At 43.1% G+C, this 18,472-nt stretch overlaps 1 protein-coding gene across 2 annotated transcripts in view; it reads right to left on the reverse strand.

The window, feature by feature from the left end:
* Nucleotides 1-18,472, reverse strand: part of BASP1 (brain abundant membrane attached signal protein 1) — a 50,908-nt gene that overhangs the window by 32,108 nt on the left and 328 nt on the right. The window contains exon 1 of one of the 2 annotated variants that reach the window (XM_074545462.1): nucleotides 18,309-18,441. The exons of the other annotated variant lie outside the window; for it this stretch is intronic. The gene's annotated coding sequence lies outside the window, so the exon portion shown is untranslated. Of the gene's footprint in view, nucleotides 1-18,308; nucleotides 18,442-18,472 lie in introns of those variants that run through there. 2 annotated transcript variants of the gene reach the window in all.

An 18,472-nucleotide genomic window follows, 5' to 3' on the forward strand; every position in this document is an offset into this window, starting at 1 on the left:
TGCTAGAGTACTTCATGGGAGAAATATCTGTACAAAAATTGTACTTGTTAGCTAGGACAACGCACACAAGCCAGTTGTTGAGGCCAACAATACCCCTGCAGCAATGCTTCAGGGCTAGACTGCGGAAATAGCAGAGCAACCCAAATGAACCCAGAATTTCAAGGGAGAGCTCTTTATATCCCTCTAATTGGGTGGACACATCAATCCTTGTTAGAGCACCTCAGTGATTCATTTGTTGTTTACTGAAGCATGTGCTGGAAGAGTCCACTGGCATGCCTTTAAGGGTCACAGAGAAGCCTCTTCCATTGAAATTAAAAATCTAGTTGTCTTTAGCAACTTTTTAATAAACAGGATTTCCATTTGACCCACATTAAAAGCTTGCTTTGTTGAGATTTAGAAAGAAAGGTTTGTCCTCGCAAAAGAGCAGAGGGAGCTGGTAATATTCAGATCAGATTTTTGCAGTGATTATGTATTAGCACTAGCACTTGAGTTTCAGATAAAAATTCAGATAGCTTCTTCCTTGTCTCAAGAAGTTCGTCTCAAGAAGTCACCTTTTCTTCTCTCAGAGGCAGTGGCTTTTATACCTACGGGAGTCTCTTTAACAAACAGCTTTTCAATCAGACATGCTAATGCAGGTGAGGAGCTGGAGTGCTGCGAGGCCTCGTCAGGCACAGGCTCGCACAAGACCGCCCGCAGCGCTGAGGCACGCTGCCTGGCTCCAACACCAGCTACACCAGCTGCTGCTGGCCATGTGGCTACCCAAAGCACAGCCTGGGCCAGCTTTTTGTGTGTTTGCAGGGCTGCTTGCATGGTTTCTGCAGATGGCTGAGCCCTGTGCTGCCATGGAGTTCTAGCATGTACCTTGAGAGAACTCAAAAGCACTGGTGCGTCACAGAGCCATCCCAGCAGCACCAGCAGGGTAGATGAGCAAAAAAATTCACAGGCAGAAGGAGAAAGAAGCAGGTTTTGATGCAGCAGCACAGTTTTGCAGTTTCCCCAGCAGGACCATTGGGTAAGCTCCTCCTCACACCCCATTGCTGGGAAGCTTCCCCACCAAGAAGCCACGTGGCATCAGCCAGGGGTGGTCAGGTCAGGAAGTTTTGTGAAAACACAACTTCAAGTCAAAAACTGCTTTTTTTTTTCAGTCTGTTCCCCTTGAACATTAGTACTGTAGTATTTAGTATTTAGTATGTCTATCAAGGATGATATGCTAGCCATACACTTGTTATCTGAGTGTCCATGACAGTTTATAGAAGCTTCATTCTTTCACTCAGTGTGAGTTTGCTTTACAAAAGCAAATCCACTAGATAACAGGGGTCAGTGTCCTGCTCCCTTTAATAGAAGGAACACACTGGTGTGCTTTAACCTGTATTTATGCTGACTATCTGTGCTGAAGGAATGATACTGGACCCATTAACACTTGTAGGATGGATTCAGTCTCTGCAGTGCCATACATATGTTGAAGTGTGCAAATGTAAGGCAGCAGAATCTCCATCATTACTGTCATCTCTCATGTTGCCATTTGGTCATTACTCAGTTTTTTTAAGACTGAAGAGGGTCTGTTAAATTTTATAAGCATTTCTGAAAAGCTGTGTGTGCAAAAAAAAGTTTTATAATGAAAGATAAAGCTGACTACCACTGATTTTTGATATGTTGCTTTTATTAAATTCAATTTAGTTCAGTTTCAAAGAATGAAACAAGAACACTTACTCCAGGCAAAGCAATACTGAAACTGGTACTGAAGCATGCAGTTGGAAGACAGAACTATGGGGCACAGAGAAGTAAAATATACTGGTGTCCATGCTAGTGGAAGCAGTAGGGCAAAATGCCTGTGAAATTTTATAGGAGGTGGTTAAAATTCTCAGAAGGATAAAATTAGTACCCACAGAGCTTCCTCATGAATGTGGCTTATGGTGCTGCTGTGAACAGAGCCAACTCCTGCACTTCTAAAGCTACCAAATGCATGATGGACAGACACCCACTTTTATGACAGCAATATAAACAAGCAGAAAGCTGTAGAACTGATGGATGAGGCTGGTCCAACTATTCTCCACTTCCAGATAAAATCAGAAAATGCATTTACTTGCAGTTTGTTTCTCAAAAATCCCATCAATAGGCCTTTCTTTTTACTGCCTTGCCTCAGGACATGGTAGAAAAGACTTCTCCCGGAGTTTTGGTAGGCAGGAAGTGTCCAATGAGTTACTGCATGAAAAGACAATATGATTGCTGGGCTCACCTCATAAAACACAGCTTTACACAAGAATAGCACACTTACCTTGCTGTCGTGACACACTGTCTCATTTTTTGCTAACAGGGCTAACATCCCCTCCCTTGAGCAAGTGGTACCGTTTTCCTGCAGCCAAATGGCTCTGACACAGTTAGACATAAATACAAAACCCCTGTACAAAATGAAGTGCAGATTTACAGCTGCTTCATAAATACGCTAAGTGAGAAATCATAAATTATGCTGAGCAGCTTTCCACAGGATAAGACATTTCAGAAAAAGTGCTAAGTTCCTGTTTACGATAAAAAGGATTTCTTAAACCAGCACTGATGTAGCAATTTGTCATGTGCAACATGTTTTGATTGCTGCTGTACTGAACTAGTTCTATCAAGGAGTACAGCCTGTAGTCTGAACGACTTGTTTTGTAGTGGGAATCAAGAATTGCAGATGAAACTGTCAAGCTAAAATAACCTTTATCTTTTGAAGCGAACGATAAGTGACTCTTGTATTAAGCAAAAAACTGAAACAAAAACCCCACAACTCCTTTGAAGAGATCATAAATATGCATTAGTAATTAAAATAGAGGCCCCTTGATTAAAACTGATGGAAATCCCCCAAAACTCCCTCCAACCAGCATTAAGCAAACAATAAAAAACTTGAAAGTCTGAACCCAAGTTTCCAGTTCAACATAACAGTTTTCTAATAACAACCCACTCACTATTTTAATTATTTAAATCAAAGGACAACATAAAATAAGAATTTAGTGAGCCTTTTGCAACTCTATTGCAATGCCAAGATCACAATATCCCTTGAAAGATCTGGCTCCTGGCCAAGACACCAAAGTATGGAATGGTCAGAGGCATCCCTTTACTCACCATACCAGTTTAGTCACACCTGAGATTTACACATCAATCTTCACTCAGATGTAAACAAAAGGATTGCATGATAAACCATAAGGGTTATTGCTTGCTTTGACAGGAAACTACTTTAAAAGACAAGAAACAAAAAGAAAAAAGAAAAAGAAAAAGAAAAAGAAAAAGAAAAAGAAAAAGAAAAAGAAAAAGAAAAAGAAAAAGAAAAAGAAAAAAGATTAAAAAAAGAAGCAAGCTTAATATTTGCGTCAGTCTTCCTTTACACAAAATAATGGATGTAAGAGATGCAGACAGTTATTAAAGGTCACAGTGTGAGTTAACTCAGTTCTGATTTCCCATACTGGAAATCCTGTGCAAGACATTCAGTGGTCTTTGGGCACATTTAGCCCTTTGTGACTGAAGTAATTCACTTACTATATTTTAAAACAAATGCATTTTATTGGAAGATTTCTCAACTGGGTTTAAAGTACAATTATTTTTTAAATTTCACAATGTGATGTTTCCATGTTCTAGTCATAAGATGAATCATCTTACAAATGTGAGTTTAGATGAAAAGCATGCTTAGATGAATAACATTAAAAATCTTTACAATATTGGAATGAAGGTGTATTTTGGTGATACAGCTAAGCCAAATAAAATAGTTTGCTGTCACGTGGGACAGCCATTGCCAGCTCCTGTTCCCTTGTAGCTGGTCTGGCCCTTAGCTGAGCCTTGTGTGAGGTGATTCAGTTCACTGAGCTGTGAGGAAAGGAGCCCAACCAGAAGAAAAACAAAACAAACACAGAAGAGCACGAAGCCAGCCCACACCATGGAGCTGCTGGTCCAGGTCAGCTGTACCTGCACCCTTGGTGTGGAAACATCTACCACACATTAGTATCTATATAACATCTAGATGGGATTATTTCTCAAGTAAGAAAAAAATCATAGACATTGTAATGTAAATTCTAAATGTTCACATTATGTTTTTGTCTTTAATGTAAAGTAATGGGACCAGCTCTGTGGGTAAGATTCATACCAGGCACTTAAATGGCAGCTGGGGACTTGAACATCTTCCCAGTAACTCCTACAAATAAAATACTGCAAAACAGCATAAGGAGTACATATTTCATTATGAATTCAAACAAAGACATTTTCTTTATACTAGAATTACATGGTAAAAATCTGTTACAGTCTCCCAAAAGACTGGAATTTGTGGCATTTTTATATAAGCTTTCACAGTCTAACAGGCAAAAATTTAGCCGCCCCTTGCTTAAAAGGTCACTTTTTCTATAATAGAGCATGCTTCACCTCTCCCCTGCCAATTTTAGGCTTGAATCTGAGCTTTCAACACCTTGGTGAGGACTCAGACCAGAGACATTCTCTTGCCAGTTGGTACTTTGTATAGCACAGAGCAGACAGCTCTATCAGTCGAGGCTGAGCCTGACCCAAGCAAAACAAGGTAATATTCTGCTGAATATGTTTTATAGAAGACAAAACTAATACCCCAGCAGAAGTCAGCAGGAGCAAGTGTTTGCATCCTGACTATCCATGTTATATATGTCTCTCATTAATTAACACCAATTAGTCCATAGGCTATCATATTGCATGGTTTAGGTCTTAAACCTAGGAACTCTTATGAATGGTACTCTTTATTAAGTGGCTAGTTACCTACAGTAGAAAACAGAAATGTTATTACGATCACAGAATGGTTTGAGTCAGAAGAGACCCTAAAGATGATCTGGTTCCAAATCCCCTGCTGTGGGCAAGGACACTTCTACTAGACCAAGGGCTGGGACATGCTCAGTTTCTCTGGTCAAGCAGTTCAGTGCCTCACCTCCCTAACAGCAAAGAATTTCTTCCTAATATCTAATCTGAATCTACCCTTTTAGTTGAAAGCCATTCCCCCTTTTCCTATCCCTACATGTCCTGGTAAGAAGCCCCTCTCCTGCTTTATTATAGGCCACTTCAGGTACAGAAAGGCTGCTCTAAGTTCTCCCTGTAGCTTTTTCTTCTCCAGCCTGAACAACCCCAACTTTCTCAGATTATTCTCATAGCAGAGGATGTTGCAGATAGTAGTCTCAAAAACATATTCTACTCCTGAAATGCAAATATGAGTGCTGATTTTAAAATTCCTGTTTATTTTCCTTGGCCTGTCTGTTCAGAAGAAAAGGTTTTTGTAAAAGCGACCAATTGTGTCAACCATATCTGACTGATATCTGTGAGATATTTCTCTATGACAAATCAGACCAGCTCTGAGTTTAGGCATCAGTATGAACATAATACTTAAATACTAAAACTGCTTTCTAGGCTTTAACAGCCTGTAAATGAAGCTCCAACATGTCATTTTTTGCCCTTCATCTTGCTTACCTGTTGTTTGCCTGGCAGAGCTCCATAAGGCAGCTGATGAAACAGGCTTGGTTGGATTACTTGTGAGCAGTTTTAACAAAACCAGATTAACCATCAAAACACAGCTGCAGGCAGCTCTGATTCAGGGTGCTGACTAAACCCAGGACAAACACTGAAATCCCCACAACCACTCTAACCCACAACCCTCATTCAATAGCTCCCACACAGAGATCTCCCACAGAGAAGGGGGCACTGCCTGTGTCTACACTACTACACATTCCCCACCTACTGTAGCACATGCTACTGCATAGTAGTAGCACACACTTGCAGAACCCAGTTTATCCAGGGCACACTCCTTTTCTTCACTGCCGTAATTACTAGGTGTGCTCTTCCTCATGTACAGGCCCATGAAATGGAAAAAAACCCATTCCATTTTGCAGTACTCTGTGTCAGTTTATATGAGCTTATTAATGTTAATAAGACCTAATGCCAGGGATTTTGTTTCCAACAAAGGAATTCTAACCTAAGGCATATTGTTTTCTGACCTATCTTCTCAACATGAAAACTTCACTGCTGCATACACTTACCTTGCACAGATTGAAAAGATAATGCTCCTTCCTCTTCAGGCAGTAGAAAACTTGCCTTCAACATTGATACTATTCAATTTAACCTACCACTGTTTCTCAAAGGAAGCAAGGAGAAAGAAAGACAGAAAAGCAGACAGGTGACAGAACACTGGGATTTAATGTTCTGGTAAATGCTTTTGTATTATGATTGCAAACACAAGCATTTTATATTTTATACATATATAAACATCAATCCCAATCAGTGCTGCCCACTCAACCATCCAAATTACAGTGAAATTCTAGTGGCTCACAGCTCTGACTTTGTTAGTGCAACTCAATTAGATTCAAATCAGATACTCACTGATCAACATGAATAAAACCAGAATCAAGCCCACTACTCTAGCTCAGCTCCTAAACATGCCTCCCTCTTGGAAAGGTTTACTATAAAAAGTGCCAACACACTGCTGTGCACAACTTGACATCCATACATTGCTAAATAATCTAACAATTAGCAACTAAACGAAGGTGAGCATTCTCTTATCTTTAATAACACCAAGACATGGGCAACTAGCCAAGAACTTGGTATGTTAAACAGAAAAACACAGGCAAAATCTGCAAGTGCTTCTTGAGAGCACACTATTTCCAGTAAGCACATGTGGAAACTAAATACCTCTTAGGCTGCCCTCAGGTAGGAAAAGATTGATTGATTGATTGATTGATTGATTGATTGATTGATTGATTTCAAACACATAGTCCATAGTAGCATGGATCTAGCCCCTGGTATTGAGCCAGGAACTTCAATGGCAGCTGCCCACCTGCATGCAAAAGATGAACTGCACAAAGATATTTGTTCAGCTAAATATTATGTTTATTCAAAAGCATTTATGAATATACCAAGGATTTCTTTAGAAAATTATATCATTTTCCAAGCTAGAGTTATTATATCATTAAGTTTCAGTCATTGTGTGTTGAAAACATGTGAATAGCCTTCTCCACTCATCTGTGGAACAACCCAGCAAACATTTCTGCAGCCTATAGGTTAAGTAACAAAAGACATCCTAGTGTCATATCAATCAATATGCAACTGTATGCAACTGTCCTCAGATGCAGTCACAAAATTTCATTCTGGGCTTGAAGAGTAAAATTTTCAAATATAGACATACAGTTACTTATGGCTGGAAATAAAACTTATGACCTGAGAAGCCTCAATCATTTTTGTAAGCTTTACTCCCCTTCTTGCACATTAGCCCCATTTTGAAGAATAGCCTCAAACTTACAGTCCATTTTAAAAATTCTGTCAAGAGCACTATGAGAAATCTTCATTTAGCAACCTATGCTCTTCATCATCAATAAACTAAATAGCCTCTTGCCAGCTCTATGAAAGCCTCATTTGCGTATTTATTTACGGCATATATCATGTCCATAAAGCATCTCTGCAGAGGGCTCATCTTTGGATCTCAATATTAACAGAGCTCCGACACACTGCCCATAAATCATTACACTTGGGAAAGGATTTTGTTTCAACTGAACTAATTTCTCTGCACTCAAGAACTAGCTCATTCCAAAGGTTTCCCATGTCCCTGATCACAAAAACCACAAGACTGAAAGATACCTCAGGAGAAGTCAAGATATTTCCTCTCCTTGCCCCAAGGCAGAATGAGTCATATTTAAGTAAACTCTCAATGGTTATTTCTTATCTAGTCTTAAAATAATCATTTGCTTCTTTACACTGCACAAAACCAAAGTGTTCATTTCTCCCTTTCATAGGTCCTGTTTGATCACACTGTTTACATGTGCATCCACTTGAACAGTAGCTGTCTTTTATGTGGCATATGATCCATGCAGGTAATATCTTTAAATGTTCAAAGCACAATATAAAAAAGAAAAATCTTCGATGTCCATTTTAGGATAGTTAAAAGGCAATTTATTCTATTCTGGTTCTAAACACTTAACACAACTAAGGAATGGACCTCTGTTATGCTTGTTTTCCCTTTCTCATCAACAAAATCTTCTTTATGGCAATTCTGATCATATGTTCTCAACAACTATCACATACTGTCTTTATTAGAAATTATTCCACTGACAAGGAATTTTTACTATGATTTATTCATTAAAACTTATTTAAATAATTTTAGCTTACTGATCATCTGTCATTTGTTAAAGAGCAAAGAGCAACTGTTTTCCTCATGCAGTCCAAAGTTATCTACATGAACAGTAGAAATCCCACTCAGTTACCTACTAGTCCTTAGTGACAGAAGACAGAAAGATGACTCCTTGTTTCCATGAAAGGCTTTAATGTGATTGTAAGCTGTGATGTGTATTGCTAAGATAAAAAAAATATTCCACTGTGTTAGTTAAGACAAACTCTCTGTATTTTTTATTTCATATGAAAGTATTCCTGGCTGTGACTCTGAAACTTTGAAATACAGTCTCTTAGGAACCATGAGCAGATTTAACCACAAATAGCTAAATGCGCCTAGATACATGAAGTTATATTTAACTATCTCCCTAACTAACTAGATCAGGGGACCAGAATCATATGGCTAGATAAAAGATAAGGATAAAACAGGGCATTTGTAATAATTAAGTCACCTCTTTGGTCTTTCCAGAGCAGAGAGTCAACGAACATCACAAGTGAGCAACCAAGGACTGGCACTTCCAGCCACAGATGCAGTCTCACCAAAGCCACTGTTTTTGCAAGACAGCCCAGAGGGCTCCCTTGGACAGTCTGATTTTATTTGTTTGCTTTAAGATGACCAGAGGAGCTCCTTCCCTAAGGCTGCTCAGAGGTGACATTTCCAGAGACAGCAGGGTGAGACAGGCAAGAGATTCAAGCCAGGAACTTGAAGCTTAGGAAAAAAGCCCTTAAAATGCGGAGCACCAGGTAGTGGACCCACAGTCAATTCCAAGGGTGTTAAAAAGGAAGTTTGGGACTAGGGAGGACTCCAGATTTTCATTCCAAAACTTCTGCGTACTTGAAACAAGCATTAGTATTCAAAACTTGAAACAGCTTGGGCGGAGATAAGGCTGTGAATAAACCTTATATTTGTCTATTCTTTTGGCTCTATCAACACTGTAAGTTTTCTCTGTGTACGCAGTCAATTAAGTGAGATGACTAGCTGTAATTCTAACGCAAAGAATGTCCTTTGAGAGGGCTTTTTGGGACCACAATGTACAGCAGATGATCTAAATCAATACCCTTCAATTCCCTGGTCCCCTACTTGGGGACCCTCCAGAGAGACCAAAGGCTATTTTGTGTCTTCACCCTGTAGCTACAAACTTGTCCTTCAGAATAAAAGACATATATATGTGTCATCATGAACTCACTTGGCCTGAACACAGTCCTCACCTTGATGGAATCACACTCAATGTCCACAGCAATCACGTTGTCATCTCCATCATTTATAGACGTCGTGTTTTATTTAGACACAATTAAAATCTAGAGCAATTAGAAGTGGATCCAAATAATGGTTCTCTATAAAAGAAGCCCAGGCCAGTATGACTGTGACAGCTACTGGCCTTTATGCAATAAGCAACCCAGCACTGCCACAGCTTGACAGACAAGCTTTGTCCTTTATAATAGCAAATCTTTCCCCTAAAACTGTGTTCTGGATGGTTTTTCAACTCACTAATGCAGTCTAATTATGAGCTTGTAGCAATTTAATTGTCTACAGGATCAAACAAATCTAGTTCTTCTTGAAAATAAGACACAATTCAAGCTATCACAGAAGGGCTGGGTTTGCTGGTGGAATCTTTTTTTCATTTAGTCAAGAGCCACTTTTGTTTAAAACTAAAACAATGTGTAAAAAGGAAAAATTCTCTCCCTTTTCACTCAGCAGAGGAAATCACATTAATATTTCTTCAGCTGGTAAGAAGTTTAAAACTGTTGAATGCTTTCAGCTGGCAGAGCTCCAAGTTTTCCATATTGTTACAGGATTTGCATGAAACTTTGTTTAAGACCAAGTTCTCATGTTGATATGATCTCACTTTAGTGAACATCTAGATTTGGGAGCCATATGCATGCAAACCGCTGGGGTCTGGTAGCACGAGTTACAGAGTTTAAAATTAAAGTTTTACAAGAAGTGTTTGTGGACTCTCATTATATATGAATGCCAGCACACAATTAAGCTGATGACACAGATCTTCCTGTGCTCTGCATGTCTGCTAATGCACACAATGCCTCTCACGGTGTGATTATCAAGGTGTTCCCTGAAATAGGCTGAGTTAGTTCATGGCTGAAAATATGGGCTTCTAGAAAGGACAAACAAGGGAAATGGCTACATAGCCACCATGATAACTTCATTTAAATACAGGTAAGTGAGCTACAGTAATATGGCAAGGAAGTGCACAGAGCCAAAGCTACATGAAAAATTAGTGTGAAGACAATAAAACTTTTTTTAATGAGATACATCTACAAATATGGACAGAGAAAATACAGTATATCCCAACAGGTTAGAATGTAATTTCTAATAAGAAGCATTTAAAATAGCTTCTTCAGTCAGGAGAAAATGTGCCAAAGAACTTGGGTTTAAAGTAGAAAGGAAATAAAAGTTGCTGAGATAAATATTTCTATCCTTAGTCTGTAAATTTACAGTCATTGTTCCACAGAAAACTCCTGGACAGACATTTTTTTTCTGAACCACAAATCTGTCAGTGCAGAATTTCCTTCATTCTCTATCACCTCTGTGTTTCGGATGGTGAGGCACTCGGATGTTCCTCACAGGGCCAATGGCTGTGGGAGACCATGCAATGCCAGCTCATTTCCCTCAACACCATACTCCATATATCAACTCCAACCCAGAACACACATGGCAGGTATTTAAAGACACAATATTTATCCTGCTTCCAGCAGGATTTGTCATCTATTAGCTGATATATTTGCTCTTCTCCGTAGCGTCTTGGTAACAGTGACGTTCCAAGAGGTGTTTGCAAGGACACCTGTAGGTGATTTGCAGTCCAGTTTGAACCCTTGGTGACAGGAGGTACCTCAGCACTGAAGGCCACTGTCATGCATTGTGGCCCAGTGGATTGTCAGTACAGTGCGCTGTTCAGTGGGGAATGAGACACCATAAGGAGTGCCACATTCCTATTGCTAGCAGCACTAATAATTTCTTCATGAATCTGTCAGTCACTGACTCATCCACAGAAGAGGATGACAGCTGAACTTCCAGTGACCTGATAATCATTCTAGTGCTTACAAAAATATACTGTAATATTAGTTTTCTTGAGCTCTGTTGAGGCTTCTACTCACTATTACACGAAGAGGAAAAAGTGCACCCCAGTGAACTATCATATTTCAGTGCACATGGCAGCTCTTACTTAGCTTGGCTCTAAAACTATTATTCATTAAGGTAATGTCATCTGTTTGAGGCAACTGGATGGAAAGGATGGGCCAATATGCAGAAAGCTGAATGTTCCCCTAGATATCACTAAGGAAACTAGCACTGAATAAATCATTCAAATGCACAATACTGGTGGAACATCAGATGGCTACATGCAGCTAAAAAGGTTTCTGCTGGTACCTCTTCACCGGAGGATGGCTTTTTTCCAGATGAAGATCTCTGAGGGTAGGAAATGAGAAAAGGGAATAGCATACAGAAACAGAGAATGGACAAATTCCTCTTACCAAAATTCTCACCTGTGAGTAACACCAGATCCTTCAAAAAAAGATATCCTCAAGGACAACTTGTCACTCTCCTTGAACTCGCACATCTTACATGCAGCATTCTAGGGCTATCAGAAAGCTCTCAGCTATGATTGCTGGACACACATGCTGAGCATGTGTGGACTGCAAACAAGGAAAGGGTTTCCACGTTTCCACATTTGCTTTGTTCTGCTAATTTAAGCATTTGAATTAGAGGCTCAGGGGCTATCCTGAGCACTCAGGTCCCCTACAGAAGCCTCACAAGCTCCTAGTGAAAGCTCCAAGTGAAATAAAGTTGCAAACAAACAGTACTCTCCTACATCTCAAGCAAAGTGTGGAATGGAAGAGCCTGGATAATCTGTCCTGATTTTGAATTTTATCATCTGGAGAACTTCTGTCTCCCTTGCTTTGCAAGGCCTGTAGATCTGAAAAGAAAAGCAAGAGCCAACACACATCTTTCACCTCTCTTCAGTGACACCAGCTATTCCCAGTGCAGAATGTGCATTCACTGGTGCAGGGTTTAGTGATGCTGCTGGAGGAAAATGAGCCCCACTCTCTCAGCATATCCAGTTAGGAAACAATGGTTAGAGCAGCTAGCACATCTTCCCCATCTGCTGAAGTTTTCCTGGTGACAGCAAGAAACCCATAAGGACTGTTTTCACCACCTCAGATCTCACTGAATTTGCCTCCTCCCACCAGATCTGCACAGTTAGCAGCAAAAGTCAATCATGCACTTACCAGCACTGGCCAAAATACAGCAACTTTGTGTTACTGGAAACTTTGTATATGAAAGGGAAACGTAGAAATAATCTGAACACCTCATCCAGTGGTGACAGGTTTCACCCTGTCCTTTTCCAGACTCTTAATTTTATACCATCTCTACCCTGTTTTTGTTTTTGTTTTCGTTCTCCGCTAATGACGTGCTTCACTGCCTTGAGGAAGGATGATTACAGGAAGCTGATGGAGCAATTCTCTGGCTCCAGACTATCTCAGACAAGCACATACCAAAGCATTTCCCATGGTGTAACTCTTCCATGTTGACTATGTTTGTAATTGGGTTTTCACTGTTTTATACATCTTGATTCGTGCATGTTTGGCATATTTTTTTCTAAGATAGGAAGATGAGGGAAACTTGCATCAATTCTACCATTGTTGATCCATTGTTTGTTTTGTCTTTGCTTCATTTCTTCTCCATAGTTCATCAATCATCTTAAATTTTTCTAGAAGATGCACATCTACAGGATCCCACTATGTAACCATCTACTTCATTCTAAAACAGTTAATCACATCAAGATGTAATTTTGAATTTGAGCCCCTCCATCACCAACCAATCACACAAGGAAAAGAGTAATAGCAAAAAATAAGTTCAAAAACTATGACCAGGCTCTGTCCCTCTGCAGGGGTTATGTTCTGTATCCCATTGAGTATTTAAAGACTATTGAAACAGCAGATAGCCATCAGCCCCCTGATTTCATTACTCTTACAGAACTAGCTTCCATTTGTCACACAACACCATGATGGCCCAGATTTCTGTCATTAAAATTAATTCTTGGGAAACTGTCATTACAGCTACTAGGCTGTTGCCTGAAGGAAAAGATTATGCTTCAACAGTGCATTCATATCCTCTTCATGCCAAGGCATCAGTAGTATTACAATCACCATCACGACATCATCCATCAAGGTTGGTAGCTAAGGCCCAGTGTTATCATACATTCAGTGTTGTATCCTCTGTAAGGACAGTAAGTCTCTATTCAAAATGAAGATCCTGCCATTAGTCCTACAGTTTACATGAAGTACCAGGTCATGCTGCTCTGAACAACTGCTAAGGCAGTGTACACAAAATAAAATCTTTTGAAAAGATGTTCAAATTCCTAAAGGGTAAAAAAAAAAATCCCTGGATCAGCAGATCATAATCATATGTGGCACCACTTACCAGGCTAAAATCTAAACTATGCAACATGTGACTAAAAAGCATGTGGCTTTCCCAACGCTATCACACTGCTGGAGTACTTGGTAGTATATACCCAACAAGTCAGGCAACCATACAGACTGCTTCATTCCTATTCTGCAGAAGACAATACCAAACACATCAAAAGAGAGCAGACTATTATTTATATCCTAAGACACGAGGTTTTTATTAATAAAACTGTTTCCTCAGAGTTAAATTCCATTAACTGTACTTAAGACAGAATTACTACACATCTTGCTCCCAGGCAAAACCTGACCATTCCACATGTGTTACAAATCAGTATCTCTTTACATTTATTGGTGTGCAGACTAAAGCCAAAGATTTCTTTTCAGATTCTGGCAAGTCAGGAATCTTTCATGTTTGAGGAATCACATTGCTATCAATTTATTTCTATCTTAAACTTATGAATTTTCATACCAAATAACCAGTAGATAGATTTTAATATTAATCACATTTCTCCATCTTGAAGTAAGAAGCTTAGGTGGTACCACTTTTAGGGAAGAGAACTGTGAGATACAAGATATTGCAAGGAAGACTTTAAAGTCCTTTCCATTCTGTATAAGGTTTCCCCCCTTCTTCCCCCTGCATATTTTTTTAATCTCGAAAGCATTTCCTACTAATGCATGAAACCCCCATTATGCTGCATATGGTTTCTATTATCAAGTCTATAATGCTTTTAGGAATTTCTTTGATTTTTCTGGTGTTACCTCATTCTTTTCATTCCTTATTGACACAGAAGCAGCAACCCAAGTCATTCCTAAGTATCCTTCTTTAGTTATAAATCAGTCTCCATACTTCTGTAGCGTACCCCAAAATGGCTTGCCTTTGCTACCCTTGTATGAATAAAGGAAAGGCCTTGAATATTGGTTGATTATTATACTCTTCATTATGTATTTGAAGATCATCCAGTTTTCTTATTTGAAGAGCTAGATTTTACCCATTAAATTTACACTGCACCCATGGACACTACGCTTGCACCTATGCACCTAGATGGAGACCTGGGATTTGTGCACAAACACGTACAAAAAACTGCAGAATACCCTTCATAGAGATGGGACCAAAAAAAAAAAGAAAGAAAAAAACCAAACAAAAGCCCTCCAAAATTCTTGTTTTAAAAATTTCAAAATTAGTAAATTAGTGCAAGATCAGCTTTCCATGGCAGATTTCCAAATAATTACTAACTCAATGGTAGCTGAGTGTCTAAAACTGTAACCACACAGAACTCACCCAAGATTTCATGGGAAGGCCTGTTTCTACCCTGCAACCAGCTTTTTTTCTTTTCCCTACCCTGCTCAGTGTGTGCCATTGGGCCATGGGTGGGTGCTGGCACGAGGGAAGAATTCACCATTGTTCAGAGAGAAGCCGTCATGTACGCAGGAGGTTCTGCTGAAGGACTTCATGGTTCACTGCATGGGCCAAAGCTACCAGTGGAACACAGCACAAACAGGAACAGCTTCACTTGGAAAATACAATTTATTCCACAGACTTGATTTTGAAAGATCAAAACACAAGTACTTGAGGACTGGAGACAGCTCTAGACATGGCTCAGGAATTATGGAGGTTGCACACTCTGTAGATTTAGGGTAAGGGTATGCACCAAAGGTATTCCACTATCTGAAATAAATCAAATAAATCAACCTTGTATCACCACGTTGCTTTAGAGGGTGTTGCATCTCAAATGCTATGATGTATAGAAGAGGGCGGGGTGGGGAGAAAAAAAATTCACCTGATCATTGCTTCAGGCAATAACTTGAACAGTGATTTTACCATTTTCACCCTTTTAATGTTGATTTTAACTGGATATGATACATTCACAGGTTGAAATGAACATAAAAAAAACTGCTGCATGATTGCATTTTGGCAGCTACGTACAATTAGGGAAATACAGGGAGTATTACACAATCAGCTATTCCATACATGAAGTATACAAGAATAGACAGAGCCATCACGAATTTCCCAATATTTTGTGTTTATTCTGTCCACCGATCAGAGTTGGTGGTCCCTGGCTAAACTGAAACAGCTGGACAAAAAGAAAATATCCACTGCATACAATCCACTAGCAAGGGAGATCACAAAGCAAAGCTTCTCCCTCAAATGAAGTTGTGGGAGACAATGAGTAGACAGCAAGTGCAAAAACCTTCGGCCATGTTCTCGCTTCTTCTCTTCCTTCACCCCTAAACGTTGCCCAGAATTCTCAGAAACACCCTGAACACAAAAGGATTGTGTTGGACAAGGTATCTCCCCTGGAGAGAGCAGTAGCAGCAGATGCTGCATCTTCCTTCAGTATGGCAATCCCACTTCAGACTCTCCCTGGCTAATGGGGAACATCTACACAGGAAAAAAAACCCTCAGTGTTTGAAGCCTGGCCACCAGTTTAGGTGGTGCCTGGCAAGCATCTGGCAAGCAGAGAGGGGACATTTAGACATTTTTTAGGGCTCTGATGGCTTCTTCAGAGGAGATCTTAATTGGAAACACTGGAAATATCAAGTAATTGCTATGCAAGGGGCCTTGGGGTGTATGTTTTCTAGTGAATGTTCATCACCCTCGAGGGGAAGCAATAAAATCCACTGCCATCGCCTGTTTAGCAGCCCACTGGCAATATTCTTTTGTCAGCTTTAACTCCAGCCTGACTAATGCACCAGTTGTCTTCTGCTCAGAAACCGTCATTAGCTTACAAAATCATACATTTCAAACAGGCTTAAGCATGCTCCCTCTAGAAAGAGATATATATCCGAATTTTAGACAAGAGCTGGGAAAGAAGAGCATGAAGAAGGAACAGGCACCGATGCCAGCATCGAGACGCAACAACTCGAACAAAAGAGATCTCAAGATGTCGCACTAACACGCACGCACACAATCTTCCTCTTGATAGATTGCTTCCCTTCGGCAGAGGGAGATGCGATGCTCCAGGAGAGCGCCCGCCCGGGCACGCAGAGCACGCGTGTGCCTCCCAGACGGCCGGAGCCGGGCCGGGAGCGCGTCCCTGCGGCGGGGCTGCTCCGGGGCTCTGCCGCCTCTGCGGCACGTACGCGCCGCCCGCCTCGCCCTCTCTGCTCAAGGGACCCCCGAGCGACCCCAGGCCGCTGCAGAGGGACCCCCGCCCCGGCTCCTGCCCCCAGGGCCGCTGCAGAGGGACCCCTGCCCCTGCTCCTGCCCCCAGGGCCGCTGCAGAGGGACCCCTGCCCCGGCTCCTGTCCCCGAGGCCGCCGAGAGCAGCGGGGGCGGTGTTGGAGCCCGCCCCGGGGGAGCTCAGGGTGTGCTCGCACCCGCGGGTGCTCGTCTGCCGCCCACCGGACCCGAGGGGGCGGGCAGCGGGCCGGCCTTTTCCCCCTCCTAAACGCCGAATTTTGTGTGGGTGAGGTGATGGGGGGCACGGGTCCGCTCCGCCACCGCGCACAGCAACAGACGCCAAGCTCAGCCTGGCTCAGCGCGGGGAGGGAAGGGTGCGGGGTACGGCTGGGTCACCCCGATGAGCCCCGGGGCTGCCGAGGGCGGCCGGGGCTCGCACCCGGGGCTCGGGGAGCTGAGGGAGCCGCCTTTGTTCCGCCGCCGGCGCCGGCCCCGCCGCCGCCTCCGCGCATGCGCCGGGCGCAGACAAAGGCGCGGGCAGGGCGGCGGGGGCTTCCCGCATCCCTCCTCCACTGCATCCTCCTCCACCGCATCCCTCCTCCATCCTCATCCCTCCTCTATCATCATCCCTCCTCCACTCCGCATCCGCCCTCCATTCCTCCCCGCATCCCCGCTGCACCACGCAACCCCCTGTCGCCCCGCATCCCCTTGCGCGGCGCCCACCCGGCGTGGCAGGAGGGCGGGGGTGTCCCGGGGGTGTACCGGGGGTGTGCGTGTGTCCGCCTCCCTTTCCCCCGCGTGTGCCGCCACGCCCAGCTGAGGCGCGGGGAGAGCGCCCTGCGGGCGCCGCGTTCCAAAGACACGCGTGTGCGTGGGGAAAGAAGAGACGACACGGCGGGTCGGGTGGGGAAGGGGGGGAAAAAGGTCGAGGGGAGTTGTAGCTTTCTTTGGTGGGGGAACGCCAGAGGGTTGATGGGGACCTGTGGGGAGCGGGGGGCGGCAGTCGGTGAATATTCATAGACCAGGCGCATCGGGGCGTAGCGCGGCGGGCAGCAGCAGCAGTGGCGGTCCCTGTCGTGTTTGACGGCGGGTCCGTGCCCCTGCTCGGGCAGCCGAGCCTCGGGCGTGTGCCGCCCGGCCGGGAGCAGCGCTTCAAACCCGCCGGCGCGCCCACGCGCACGCGTGACCGCGGAGGCAGAGCCACTTCCGCGCCACAATGGGCAAGCGACAATCGCCTTGTCGCCGGCCACAATGGGCGAGCGCCGCTGGCCGCTCCTCGCCCGCCCCGACGCCCCCCGCAGCCCGCGGAGCGCCCCAGCAGCCGCCCGGAGCCCGCAATCCCCCTGCAGCACCGCCGCCCCCCGCCCAGCCGCCCTGCCATCTTCCTGGCGCCGTGCGTGCTCTTCTCCCAGCGCTTCCTTTCATGGAGAGCTTGGGGCATCTTCCTTTTTTCCCTTTTTCCCCCCCCTTTTTTTTTCTCTTTTTATTTTAAATTATTGTTATTAATTAAGGAGACTCCCTTTGGAAACAGGCTAAAAGCACGGAAAAGAAATTGGGCATAAACCACTATTATTCCCACCACACCCACCGCTACCCCCACCCTTCCCCAGGAGAGCCTTCCCGGGCATTTAAATCTCACGGAATCGCTTTCGGTCCGTTGTGTGCCTCGATCCCGCTCCCAGGTGGTCCCCTCTCGAGGAATCGAGCTCCTCGCAGCGATATTCCTAAACTGTGCCCGGGCAGGCGCCTCCCGGGCTGCTCCGCTCTCTCTGCTCTTACCGATTCACACGCACATCTCCCCTC

Source organism: Zonotrichia albicollis, chromosome 1 (genome assembly GCF_047830755.1).
Source record: "Zonotrichia albicollis isolate bZonAlb1 chromosome 1, bZonAlb1.hap1, whole genome shotgun sequence".
NCBI classification, from domain to species: domain Eukaryota; kingdom Metazoa; phylum Chordata; class Aves; order Passeriformes; family Passerellidae; genus Zonotrichia; species Zonotrichia albicollis.